This window comes from Hoplias malabaricus, unplaced genomic scaffold (genome assembly GCF_029633855.1).
Source record: "Hoplias malabaricus isolate fHopMal1 unplaced genomic scaffold, fHopMal1.hap1 scaffold_46, whole genome shotgun sequence".
In the NCBI taxonomy this organism is placed as follows: Eukaryota; Metazoa; Chordata; class Actinopteri; order Characiformes; family Erythrinidae; genus Hoplias; species Hoplias malabaricus.
Genome location: NW_027101303.1, coordinates 344511 through 357561, shown reverse-complemented (window position 1 = coordinate 357561; position 13051 = coordinate 344511).

Here is a 13051-nt window from a genome sequence, read left to right as displayed (position 1 = left end):
CAAATATATTGTAAGTGGGATAGTTGTCCAATTCCCCTATATCCTGATGGTGTCAAATATATTGGAAATGAGATGGTTGTCCAATTACCATACATCCTTATGGCTTCAAATATATTGTAAGTGGGATGCTTGTTCAATTACCATATATATTGTGTCAAATATGTTCAAAGTGGGATGGTGTCCCATCACTACATATTGTCATCAGAGCACGTTTTAGGAAAACATAATTGTAATGTCTAAAAATACATTTAGCCATATATCCCATGACTCCCTGATCTCATATCTGTCTTTGGAGTTGTAAAATTCTACTGTCCAAAATCCATATATTTTTTTTTGACTTGAATATATTGGAAGTAGGATTATCAGATCTCAGCTTCAGAACAACATAAGAGGTTTTTACAAACGGGTCTATCTTTGTCTGGGTCTATCTTACTCAGCGTGTGAGTTTGGAGAAGATTGGAGAGAATAAATATTTTCACTCAAAAAAACTAAAAGGGGTCCCCCTATGAGTTGTTTTTAAGTGAAAAAATTGATGTCCTCCAATCATCTCCAAACTCACACCCTGAGTTGATGACACTCAGACTTAGACGAAACTGGTCTTACTTTGAAGATATTTCACTCCTAAGCCAAGATCTGATAATCCAACTTCCAATATATTCCAGTCAAAAACATATATGGGTTTTTGACAGTAGAATTTTACACTTCTAATTACAGAAAAAGGATCAGAGGGACTTGGGCTGTATGGAAACATGTATTTTTTTTAACTATATAAAATGTTTTCCCAAAATGTATAAGTCTTTACTTTAACCATCCCAATTGCAATATATTTGACACAAGTGTTATATATTATATTTAAGCAGTACATTTCTTCGTAGATGTCTTTCAGTAACTGTAAAACATTTATTTTAATTATTTGTAATTTGCTAAGACACATGGAAGACCTTTACATCCCGAGGTAGTGATAGCTTACAACCTGGTCTCACACCTACTTGTGATATAGTCACATATATAGGAGACTGCAATTCATGCTGAAAATATGCGATATGTCACGAATTGCAGATTACTATATCACGAGTAGGTGTGAGACCGGGCTGTAGCTTAACATTACTGGCTGATGTAACTTTGCTAACTGACAAAGCGACACATTTATGTTATGATTAAAACCAATATTTAACAAAAAATATATTCATTAAACACATGAAAAGTGTTGTATTCTAATCAAATGATATTTAAACTCCCGCACGAGTTATGCACAGGGGCCGTGTCTTCATTAATTCAGACTTATTATCCTGGATTTAAGTCCTTTATAGAGTATTTAGTTATTTTTTATAACGTCTCTTCCTTACACATGTAAACAATCGTACACACACAAGAATGCGTGTATTTGTATAACTAAAAATGTGAGTCTGTAAACAAGTTTTAGTCCCCACACCGAGATTATATCCATCTACACACAGACAAAGAGAGAGTCCACCAGTTTCGCTACACTACACTTTGTTTGGGTTTTTATGTACTGTTTCTAATTCTATATTTTTGTTGTGATATCAGTTATAATTGAATATGTATTTTGTCTCGTTCACCAGTGATATTTTTCAGTTACTGTAGTTAAAACAGCATTTAACTAATCCATACGGGCCTACTTACATATTCATGATTGGATTTACATCACACACTGTAGCTGACACGAAACATAAATCCTTTGTGAACGTAGTCCCTACGTTTCATCTGAATTATTCATAACATAGTGAGCGAAGCACTGACCTATGGCTACGTTGAGCCCTACGTGAGCAGTGTGAAGACAGCAATATTAGTAAGCTGATCCCCATAGCAACTGGAAGTTAATTTTTCACAATAAAAAACCTCTGGTGTTTAGTACCTTAAAATTTGTAAACATGCATATTATTATATAACTTCATTCATAACATGCTCTAAAGCTTTTCATAATTGTATATCAAACAAACATCACTATTCTCTCACACTATGTGTGTGACACATACTGAGATTTGACATTGATAAATTATGTGCATTCTTTTAATAGCATACTGCTAAACAATACAGTGTCAATACAAACCCATGGTGAAATTAACTTTCCAGATCCTCCTCTTTCTGTAAACGTATTGTATGTTTAACGATACATTAAGTTACTCATGTTTTATTTAATTATGTGTATCTACTTCTATATATAAATTAAGAGAGGATAAATCTCCTTCAAAATGAAATTGAACAAAAAATTCTGAATTAAAAAAGGGCTTTTTCAGCAGTTCAGTGGTGGTTGAAGTGAGGGGTTTATATATATATATATATATATATATATATATATATATATATATGTGTGTGTGTGTGTGTGTGTGTGTGTGCTTTTAAACGTATTTATATATGTATAATGTTAATACAAAATCTCATAAAAAACATGGTCAAATCCAATACGCTTAGAGACCAACGACATTCCTTACACCTGGACCCCCATGACTACTGACGAAGAACACTCAGAAAAGTGACACTGAGCCTGCTGTGGGCCAACGCTGTTTTCTGACTGTGACTCTGAGCCGAGTGTAGTCAATTCACAAAAAACATTATAAGAACGCAGTACCAAAGCATGGCTCAATTTTGCATGTAGGTATTTGAGTATACACTAAGTAGGCTACAAGCTTATTGTTTTTAGTCCAATACACTTTATAAACTTGAATTCCTCTGTTTTTTTTTCATTTGTTTTAAATTATGCTCTAAACGTGTTGGATTCTCCGTGTTGACACGTAGCGTATAATTTCGTGTTAACACGTTAAGGTATTGACGCGTTATGAACGTGTTAACACGTTAAGTTTGTGTATTTCGTGAATCATGATGCTTTACTGCCACCAACTGGTGTATGGCGTTATTGCTGAAACAACATAAAGCCTTAACTTACCAAATAACGGAAACAATTCCAGTGTTTAATGTTCTGAACAATGTTTATGAGATTTTGTATAAACATTATACAAACATAATATTTATATAAACATAAATACGTTTAAAAGCGCACACAAACATAGATATATATACCCCTCACTTCAACCACCACTGAATTTACTGCTGAAAAAAGCCCTTTTTTAATTCAGATTTTTTTGTTCAATATAATTTTGAAGGAGATTTATCCTATCTTAACATATATAAGTATGTGGCCACAAATGGGTCCACAATTCCATTTAGACCTAACAGGTGGTGGTGGGGTCTTAGTTCCGAAAAGCCATTTAGTGGACAAAATAGCAGTTGCTTACCTCTTCGTAGTACCACACCATCCCAATCCACATATATGATACGCCGCTTGGTGGACCTTATCGGCCTAGCGCGCGGCGCCCCCTAGACGATTTACTTTGCAGAGCCCGGGGTCGGGTCCTGGGCACACGTGGTGAGAGCTAAAAATCCTCAAAGTTTGGGCCTTTTACCCGCACTTTTGCATCAATCCACCAGGTGGCTCCCGGAACGTCCCGATTCCAATATATTCCATTACAGGCAAATATATTGGGATTGGGATGGCGTATATATTTATCATTCGTTGAAGTGTTTTGTAATGTTTTTAATACTTTTAACATGCCCAACATCCATAGACATTAACATTTTTAAAGTGTTGGCTACTTTGATAAGGCAACACAAACGTCCTTTCACAAAGTTTCCAACTATCTTTGATATATTTATAATGCCAGTAAACCGACAAACACGTAACCACAGTGAGCCAGCCTGCCCTTCTGAAACTCTTGTCCGAACGCCTTACTTTCAAATTTTCAAGTTAGCTAATGTTACTGCTGCATTACTTAAGGTGGAAGCGAAAAATTTAAAAGCTTCTGAGCGAACACCAGTCAGAATGTCAACACTAGAACTATCAGGATTTTCATATACCCCCTTTTTCTACCAGAGGCTGCCAAATGGCAGTGCTGGGGTAATTTGCAACCCATTAGGCCACATTTTGTTATGTACATTAAGCCACTACTAGGTGCTAAAACGGGGGGATGGGTGATAGTGTGAACTGTGTTGACTGACAAAGCTCTGAGAGTCACAGCAGGCACAGACTTTCAGGAGTTTAGTTTAGGGCAACAGTCTCAACAAATAAAAAATATTTTGGTACTTTGGCAGTTTTCTCAGCTGCTGATAATTATTATTATAATCTTTCAAAAATATAATGAAATAATACTTGTTTATTTAGAATACACACAATAAAGAATTATTTAAGCTTTTTAGTTTATATTTGTTGATCTAATGCAGTATTATTTGATGTGAAACCTACAAAAACCTTGAGAAATATAAATAAAAAATTCAGTTAAGTAAAAATTGCTCAAAAATAGTATTTAAGTTTAATTTGAGTCATATTTACTTGTCAAGAAAAACACTTTGCCAATGGGGTGAGATATTTTGACTTAAAACAAGAAAAAATGTCCTGATAATATTCTTTTACTTGGGTTTTTAAATGTTTAAGTAAAAATGTCCTTTTTACAAGTAGCTGAGGGTTGTTTTTTGTATAAATTTATGTAAAAATATCTTTACCTATTGGCAGTTTTTCAAAAGACAAAAACTACTTAAAATAAGGTTACAACATATCAGAGCTATTTTGACTAATCAATATGCCACTTTTTGCACTGTGAAAACAATCCTACATTAGTACAAAGGAGGCAGTTTTTCAAAAGGCAAATTTACTTAAAATCTGAACTTTAGCTATTTTGACAAATCATCAGTGAGAAAACAATCCAAAATTAGTACAAAGGAGGCAGACTTGAGGTGTTTTGGAATTATAGTTCAAATAATGTCTTTGTGTGAGTTTTAGAGAAAGATGACTGCAGACACTGGAAAACTTGTTAATAAAGTGCATAAACTTTATATAATAAACTGCACCAAAGTAAATAGCCTATCTGGCTACATGCTGAGTGAAATAAAATAGAATAAACCTTTCTCACTATAGTACAATATTACAAATATACACGATGGAGGTAACTGAGATGGGTGTGTCAGTGTCAGTCAGGGTGTGTATTCCCTGCCACATACGCCAAGGGTCAGAGGAGGTAAAGTGCTCCTCAATCCAGAGTTTGTAGCAGTGCTTGGCTATAGCTATTAGTCTCTTCATATTGCCAGGAACTCCAGTGGGCGGTACAAAGGACGCTCGTACCCTGAGCGCTTCTATGCTGAGGGATGCCATGGTAAGAAATCTCAGACCACCAGTCTTGTTTTTTGCCCTTCTTTTGTACGCATTAGGTTTTTCCATTTATGTGCATCTGCTTTTGTTTTTTTTGTGAATCAGGACCGGCGTTTGTAGCAGTGCTTGGCTATAGCTATTCCTCTCCTCAGGTTAGCTCTGACCAAGCTGTATGCTTCCCTGCATCCTGATCTGAAGGCAGCATCTCTGGCTTTGAGCAGAGTGCGAACCTCTCTGTTCATCCAGGGCTTCTGATTAGGGAATGTTAATTATTATGGCAAACTTAAAATTAATGATTAAGTATCACCAGGAAGAAAGATCGACGCTCAAAGAATTCTTTGAGGAGAAGAGAGGAATAAGACAGACAGTCAAAGATTCTCTCTTATCTCTTGAATTTATTGAACAAATCCAAGCCATATATAGGACCCCAGTCACGTACACCATTATTAGATCATGTCTCGTTCCATCAACCCAAACATTCCCTTATTGGTGCCTCGTCATCTCCCTTTTATCTCCGTCCTCTTCGTATTGCCAGGAACTCCAGTGGGCGGTACAAGGACACTTGTACAAGCGCTTCTATGCTAAGGAATGTCATGTTAAGAAATCTTGGACCCTCGTCAACGTCAGAGAGGATCCCAGGCATGTCGCACCCCTTCTGCATAGGAGGTTATTTCGGGCGGGCCGAGCACAACGTGGGCATGGGCGTTTCCATCAGAGCGGTGACTCTGAAATCTCTTCTGGTAAGATTTCCTAAATTTTCTATGTTTGTTTGCTGGTTATAGCTGTTGTGATTTTGGAAGAGACACACTGCAAAAAGTACAATCTTGAAGTTAAAATTGCTCAAGAATATTATTCTATTTTAATTTGAGTAATTTTGACTTGTATTTTGACTTAAAACAAGACAAAATGTCCTGATACGATTCTTTTACTTTGGGTTTTAAAAAGTTTAAGTAAAAATGTCTTTTTTTACAACTAGCTGAGGGTTGTTTTTTTGTATAAATTTATTAAAAAATATCTTTACCTATTGGCAGTTTTTCAAAAGACAAAAACTACTTAAAATAAGGTTACAAAATATCAGAGCTATTTTGACTAATCAATATGCCACTTTTTGCACTGTGAAAACAATCCTACATTAGCACAAAGGAGGCATACTTCAGATGTTTTGGAATTATAATTCAAATACCATGTTTGTGTCAATTTCACATTATTTGAACCTTTCACTAATCAATTCTCAAACATATGGTCCTGTAGATGAGGAGACTTCACCACCTCCAGGAAAGAGAGGTCGCATGGAGACACACGGGTGGCTGACAGAGACGGCAAAAGATGGCACAGTGTGGCATGAAGCACATAGTTTATATTTCTGTAAAGTTTACATTTCTATTCATGAATACTTTTGTTAACATATTGTTGCATGCTTATTTAATCTTTCATTACTTCCTTTATTACTATTTCATTGTACAGGGAAACCAAGCAAAATGTTTCTTTCCTGTTCATATACCAATAAAACTACCTTGAATCTAAATGTCTGGTAATGTTGACTTTTTTTGTGGGTGGGGGTTCACCAACTTGCTGCAGAGAAGAGTGTGGAGTGCAGTAGAGTGTCTCCTTTCAAATGTAAAGGCCTCATTTACATAACACTGGAGGTGAGAAGAGCTGTTCACACCTGCCAAATGGCAGTTCTTTGGGATTTAAAGGTATAATTGCCAAATGGCAGCGGTTTGGTAGTTCTAGTGTTAAACAATACACCTGCATATAGTCAGCACAAAAAGATTGCTCACACATTAAAATCATGCCCAAGATAATGGAACAATGACGTTCAGAAGTAAGTTATAATCCAGCGTCAGGTAATTTAATGTGGAAGCGAAGAGTTGCAATACAACATTGAGCTTCTGGGCAACCTCAATGTTAAGAAATTAAAATTATACAAGCACATACAGGTGCTGGTCATAAAATTTGAATGTATGCAAGACATGGGTGTCAGCTGTCATGTTCCTTATGCCAAGCCACTCTTGAACAAGAGACAGCGTCAGGAAAAAGGACTGGACTGCTCCCGAGTGGTCCAAAGTTATGTTCCCTGATTAAAATAAATTAGATGAGATTAGATTCAACTTTATTGTCATTGTGCAGAGTACAAGTACAGGGCCAATGGAATGTAGTTAGCATCTAACCAGAAGTGCAATATATAACATTATTTACATAATTTACATAAAGTGCAGTAGTGATATGACATTGTGATTATGGAAGTTAAAGTAACCATATATACATATTGAAATATAAAATATGTAAGCAAAGTAACATTGTGTAGGTGATGAATTATGTACTGAAGGATGAATGAAATACAGCTTTACAGAAGGTGCAGTGAAATGATTGTGCAAGATTTATTTAAAGTGCCTGAATAGTGTTCATCCGGATAACAGCCTCAGGAAAAAAAAACTTTTACGAAACCTGTTAGTGCGGGAAAAGAGGCTCCTGTAACGTCTGCCAGATGGTAAAAGGCTGAAAAGTCCATGATTTGGGTGTGTGACGTCCTTGACGATATTTCTTGCCCTGCCCAGGCAGCGTTTATGGTAGATGTCCTCGAAGGAACTTGAAACTGGACACCTGATCCACTGCAGTTCCGTTGATGTGAATGGGGGCGTGAGCTTGGTTCCTAGTCCGTCTGAGGTCCATGATGATCTCCTTTGTTTTGAGCGTGTTTAGTACCAGGTTATTCTTTTGGCACCACAAGGACAGATGCTGTACTTCATCCCGGTAGGGCGTTTCATTATTGTCTGTAATCAAGCCTATCACCATGGTGTCATCTGCGAATTTGACTACGGTGTTTGAACCATAGGCAGGTACACAGTCATGGGTGAAGAGAGAGTACAGAATCGGGCTAAGAACACAACCTTGTGAAACGCCAGTGTTCAAGGTGATGGTTGATGAATGAAGGTTGCCTAATCTAACAGATTGGGGTCTGTTAGACAGGAAGTCTAAAATCCAGTGGCAGAGTGATGTGCTGATACCCAGAGGGTGGAGTTTGGATATCAGCATAGGCGGAATCACTGTGTTGAATGCAGAACTAAAATCGAGGAACAGCATTCTCACCTATGAGTTTTGACAGTCCAGGTGGGTTAGTGCAGTGCTGTTGAGATAGCGTCCTCTGTGGATCTGTTGCTATGATAAGCAAACTGGTGTGGGTCCAGCGTAGCAGGCAGGCAGGATTTCAAGTGAGAAAGAACTAGTCTTTTAAAGCACTTGGAAAATATTGGGGTGAGTGCTACAGGTCAAAATTCATTAAAGTCTGAAGCAGTAGAATGCTTAGGCACAGGCACAAGGATGGCTGATTTAAAGATAGAAGGTACAGCTGCCTGGGCAAGCGAAACATTAAAGATGTGAGCAAAGACACCCGCAAGTTCCACAGCACAAGCTCTTAGCACACGGCCAGGTACACCACCAGGGCCAGTTGCCTTCCGTGCATTCACTCTGCTCAGCATGCGACTGACGTCCGAATTGGAAAGTACAAGTGGGTTGTTGTCGGTGGAGGATCGTTTATTGAAGATATCAATATCATCTGGTCGAAACGAGCGTAGAAGTTGTTCAGCTCATCAGGGAGTGAAGCACTGTTGGTAGATGGAACAAAGCTAGTTGGTTTATAGTCAGTCAGGGTGTGTATTCCCTGCCACATACGCCGAGGGTCAGAGGAGGTAAAGTGCTCCTCAATCCAGAGTTTGTAGCAGTGCTTGGCTATAGCTGTTAGTCTCTTCATATTGCCAGGAACTCCAGTGGGCGGTACAAAGGACGCTTGTACCCTGAGCGCTTCTATGCTGAGGGATGCCATGCCAAGAAATCTCGGACCACCAGTCTTGTTTTTTGCCCTTATTTTGTATGCATTAGGTTTCTCCATTTATGTGCATCTGCTTTTCTTTTTTCTGTAAATCAGGACCGGCGTTTGTAGCAGTGCTTGGCTATAGCTATTCCTCTCCTCAGGTTAGCTCTGGCCAAGCTGTATGCTTCCCGGCGTCCTGATCTGAAGGCAGCATCTCTGGCTTTGAGCAATGTGCGAACCTCTCTGTTTATCCAGGGCATTTGAATAGGGAATGTTAATTGTTATGGCAAACTTAAATTTAATGATTAAGTATCACCAGGAAGAAAGATCGATGCTCAAAGAATTCTTTGAGGAGAAGACAGGAATAAGACAGACAGTCAAAGTCAGTCCACACAGTTGTTGATGTGTTTCAGGACAGAGTTAGTGTAGGTGTCCAAGTGGATGTGTGAGCCTGTGGAGGCTCGGGCAGCATACTCACTCCAGTCGGTGTGCTGGAACTGTTGCTGAAGGAAGGAGTCAGCCCCATCCATCCAGAACTTTACAGTTCTGGTTGAAGGCTTAATCCTCTGCATGACTGGAGTGTATTTGGGAAGCAGGAACAAAGAAAGATGATCGGAAAGTCCAAGATGGGGGAGGGGTGTTGTTTTGAAGCTGGTTAAAGTCGAACCGATGCTGAATCCGGTGTTTGTGCAGTGAATGTTAATTTCAAAAAGTGTCTGTCTGTCGTAACTGTAGTTCGCAAGAGTTATTTGCGCAAGAAAACTGGAGATAGCTAAGTACAGAAGTATAACATCACTAAAACCGGTAAGACGCTGAGCCTCGCAGTGTGATCGCGATGCCATCTTGGTCCTGGGAGACCAAGGACCATTTCCTATGGATATCAAGGTCCCAGAATCTGGAGGAAGAGAGGAGAGGCACGGAATCCACATTGCTCGAGGTACCCTGCAAAGTTTCCACAGTAAGTGGCGGTTTGGGGTCCCATGTCATCTGCTGGTGTGGGTCCACTGTATTTTCTGAGGTCCAAGGTCAACGCAGCCGCCTACCAGGGAGATTTAGATTACTTTATGCTTCCTTATGCTTCCAAGCGGGGTGGGTTAGTGCAGTGTGTAGTGCTGTTGAGAGCGAAGACACCCGCAAGTTCCACAGCACAAGCTCTTAGTACACGGCCAGGTACACCACCAGGGCCAGCTGCCTTCCGTGCATTCACTCTGCTCAGCATGCGACTGACGTCCGAAGTGGAAAGTACAAGTGGGTTGTCGTCGGTGGAGGATCGTTTATTGAAGAAATCAATATCATCTGGTCGAAACGAGTGTAAAAGTTGTTCAGCTCATCAGGGAGTGAAGCACTGTTGGTAGATGGAACAAAGCTAGTTGGTTTATAGTCAGTCAGGGTGTGTATTCCCTGCCACATATGCCGAGGGTCAGAGGAGGTAAAGTGCTCCTCAATCCGGCGTTTGTAGCAGTGCTTGGCTATAGCTATTAGTCTCTTCATATTGCCAGGAACTCCAGTGGGCGGTACAAAGGACGCTCGTACCCTGAGCGCTTCTATGCTGAGGGATGCCATGGTAAGAAATCTCAGACCACCAGTCTTGTTTTTTGCCCTTCTTTTGTACGCATTAGGTTTTTCCATTTATGTGCATCTGCTTTTGTTTTTTTTTGTGAACCAGGACCGGCGTTTGTAGCAGTGCTTGGCTATAGCTATTCCTCTCCTCAGGTTAGCTCTGACCAAGCTGTATGCTTCCCGGCGTCCTGATCTGAAGGCAGCATCTCTGGCTTTGAGCAGAGTGCGAACTTGTCTGTTCATCCAGGGCTTCTGATTAGGGAATGTTAATTATTATGGCAAACTTAAAATTAATGATTAAGTATCACCAGGAAGGAAGATCGACGCTCAAAGAATTCTTTGAGGAGAAGAGAGGAATAAGACAGACAGTCAAAGATTGCGTGAATCCGGTATTTGTGCAGTGAATGTTAATTTCCAAAAGTGTCTGTCTCTCGTAGCTGTAGTTCGCAAGAGTTATTTGTGCAAGAAAACTGGAGATAGCTAAGTACAGAAGTATAACATCACTAAAACTGGTAAGATGCTGAGCCTCGCAGTGTGATCGCGATGCCATCTTGGTCCTGGAAGACCAAGGACCATTTCCTATAGAAATCAAGGTCCCAGAATCTGGAGGAAGAGAGGAGAGGCACGGAATCCACATTGTTCGAGGTACCCTGTAAAGTTTCCACAGTCAGTGGCGGTTTGGTGTCCCATGTCATCTGCTGGTGTGGGTCCACTTTATGTTCTGAGGTCCAAGGTCAACGCAGCCGCCTACCAGGGAGATTTAGATTACTTTATGCTTCCTTATGCTTCCAAGCGAGGTGGGTTAGTGCAGTGTGTAGTGCTGTTGAGATAGCGTCCTCGGTGGATCTGTTGCTACGATAAGCATAGTGGTGTGGGTCCAGCCTAGCAGGCAGGCAGGCAGGATTTCAAGTGAGAAAGAATTAGTCTTTTAAAGCACTTGGAAATTATTGGGGTGAGTGCTACAGGTCAAAAGTCATTAAAGTCTGAAGCAGTAGAATGCTTAGGCACAGGCACAACGATGGCTGATTTAAAGATAGATGGTACAGCTGCCTGAGCAAGCGAAACATTAAAGATGTGAGTGAAGACACCCGCAAGTTCCATAGCAAAGCTCTTAGCACAATTTACAATTTACAAAGCTCTTAGCAAAAACTAATTTACAAAGCTCTTAGCACACGGCCAGGTACACCATCAGGGCCAGCTGCCTTCCGTGCATTCACTCTGCTCAGCATGCGACTGACGTCCGAAGTGGAAAGTACAAGCTGCACAAATCAGTCAGAGAGAGCGGGCAGCACGCACAAAACACTCAGAGAGAGCGCGCAGTTTGCACAAAACACTCAGAGAGCACGCAGTTTGCACAAAACACTCAGAGAGAGCGCGCAGATTGCACAAAACACTCAGCGAGAGCGCGCAGCATGCACAAAACCCTCAGCCAGAGCGCGCAGCATGCACAAAACCCTCAGCGAGAGCGCGCAGCACGCACAAAACCCTCAGCGAGAGCGCGCAGTTTGCACAAAACACACAGAGAGCGCAAAGCTCGCAAAAAAACCTCAGAGAGAGCGCGCAGTTCGCACAAAACACACAGAGAGATCGCAAAGCTCACAAAAAAAACTAAAGAGAGATCGCGCAGTTTGCACAAAACACTCAGAGAGAGCGCAAAGCTCGCAAAAAAAAAACCTGAGAGAGCGTGCAGCGCGCACAAAACATTCAGCGAGAGCGCGCAGTTTGCACAAAACATTCAGCGAGAGCGCGCAGTTTGCACAAAACACACAGAGAGAGCGCGCAGCACGCACAAAACCCTCAGAGAGATCGCAAAGCTCGCAAAAAAAAAACCTGAGAGATCGCGCAGCCCGCACAAAATTTCTGTTGAAGCCATAGCATAACTCAATGGTGAGTCAAAAGCGGCAGAGGTTACTTTTTTTTAAAAAACCGTGACCCAGGCAAAGCTCCATATTTGTAACGGCAAATGCAAAGCTGGTTAAGGCATAACTTTGTTGGGGTTAACCTTTTGTCTGAAGTGTCTTACATAACTTCAAGTCTTGTGTGAATGTGTTCACCGGAAAAATACTCCAACAGCGCTCCGTATAACATGGATAAAACAATTATTTACAACACATACCAAGTCGACGTTAACAGAGCACGTTTAATAAATAATATAGAAGACACGGGTTAGCCTTTTTTTTTGTAAGCACAGGGCTGACATTTTATGAAACACACTTTACCTTGTGTGAGCACTATATCTACAATGTTTGAATCCATTTTTAAAAAAAATGTTCTTCTTTTTTGCAGCTTGAACACAACTAAATCAGATGCAGTGGGCATGTAAATTTTGCAAATTTGTGTATGAAAGAAAGGGCAACTGCTTAGACATTACAGATACAGAAACATGGTGGTTACAGCCACCAGTGAAACGCATGTTGGAGCGCTGGCCAGCCCTTTTCAGAAAGCAGCAGGTATGGTAACAAATATGTAATTTATGTAAAATAAAACATACAATCATATTAACATGAACATATTACTTCTAC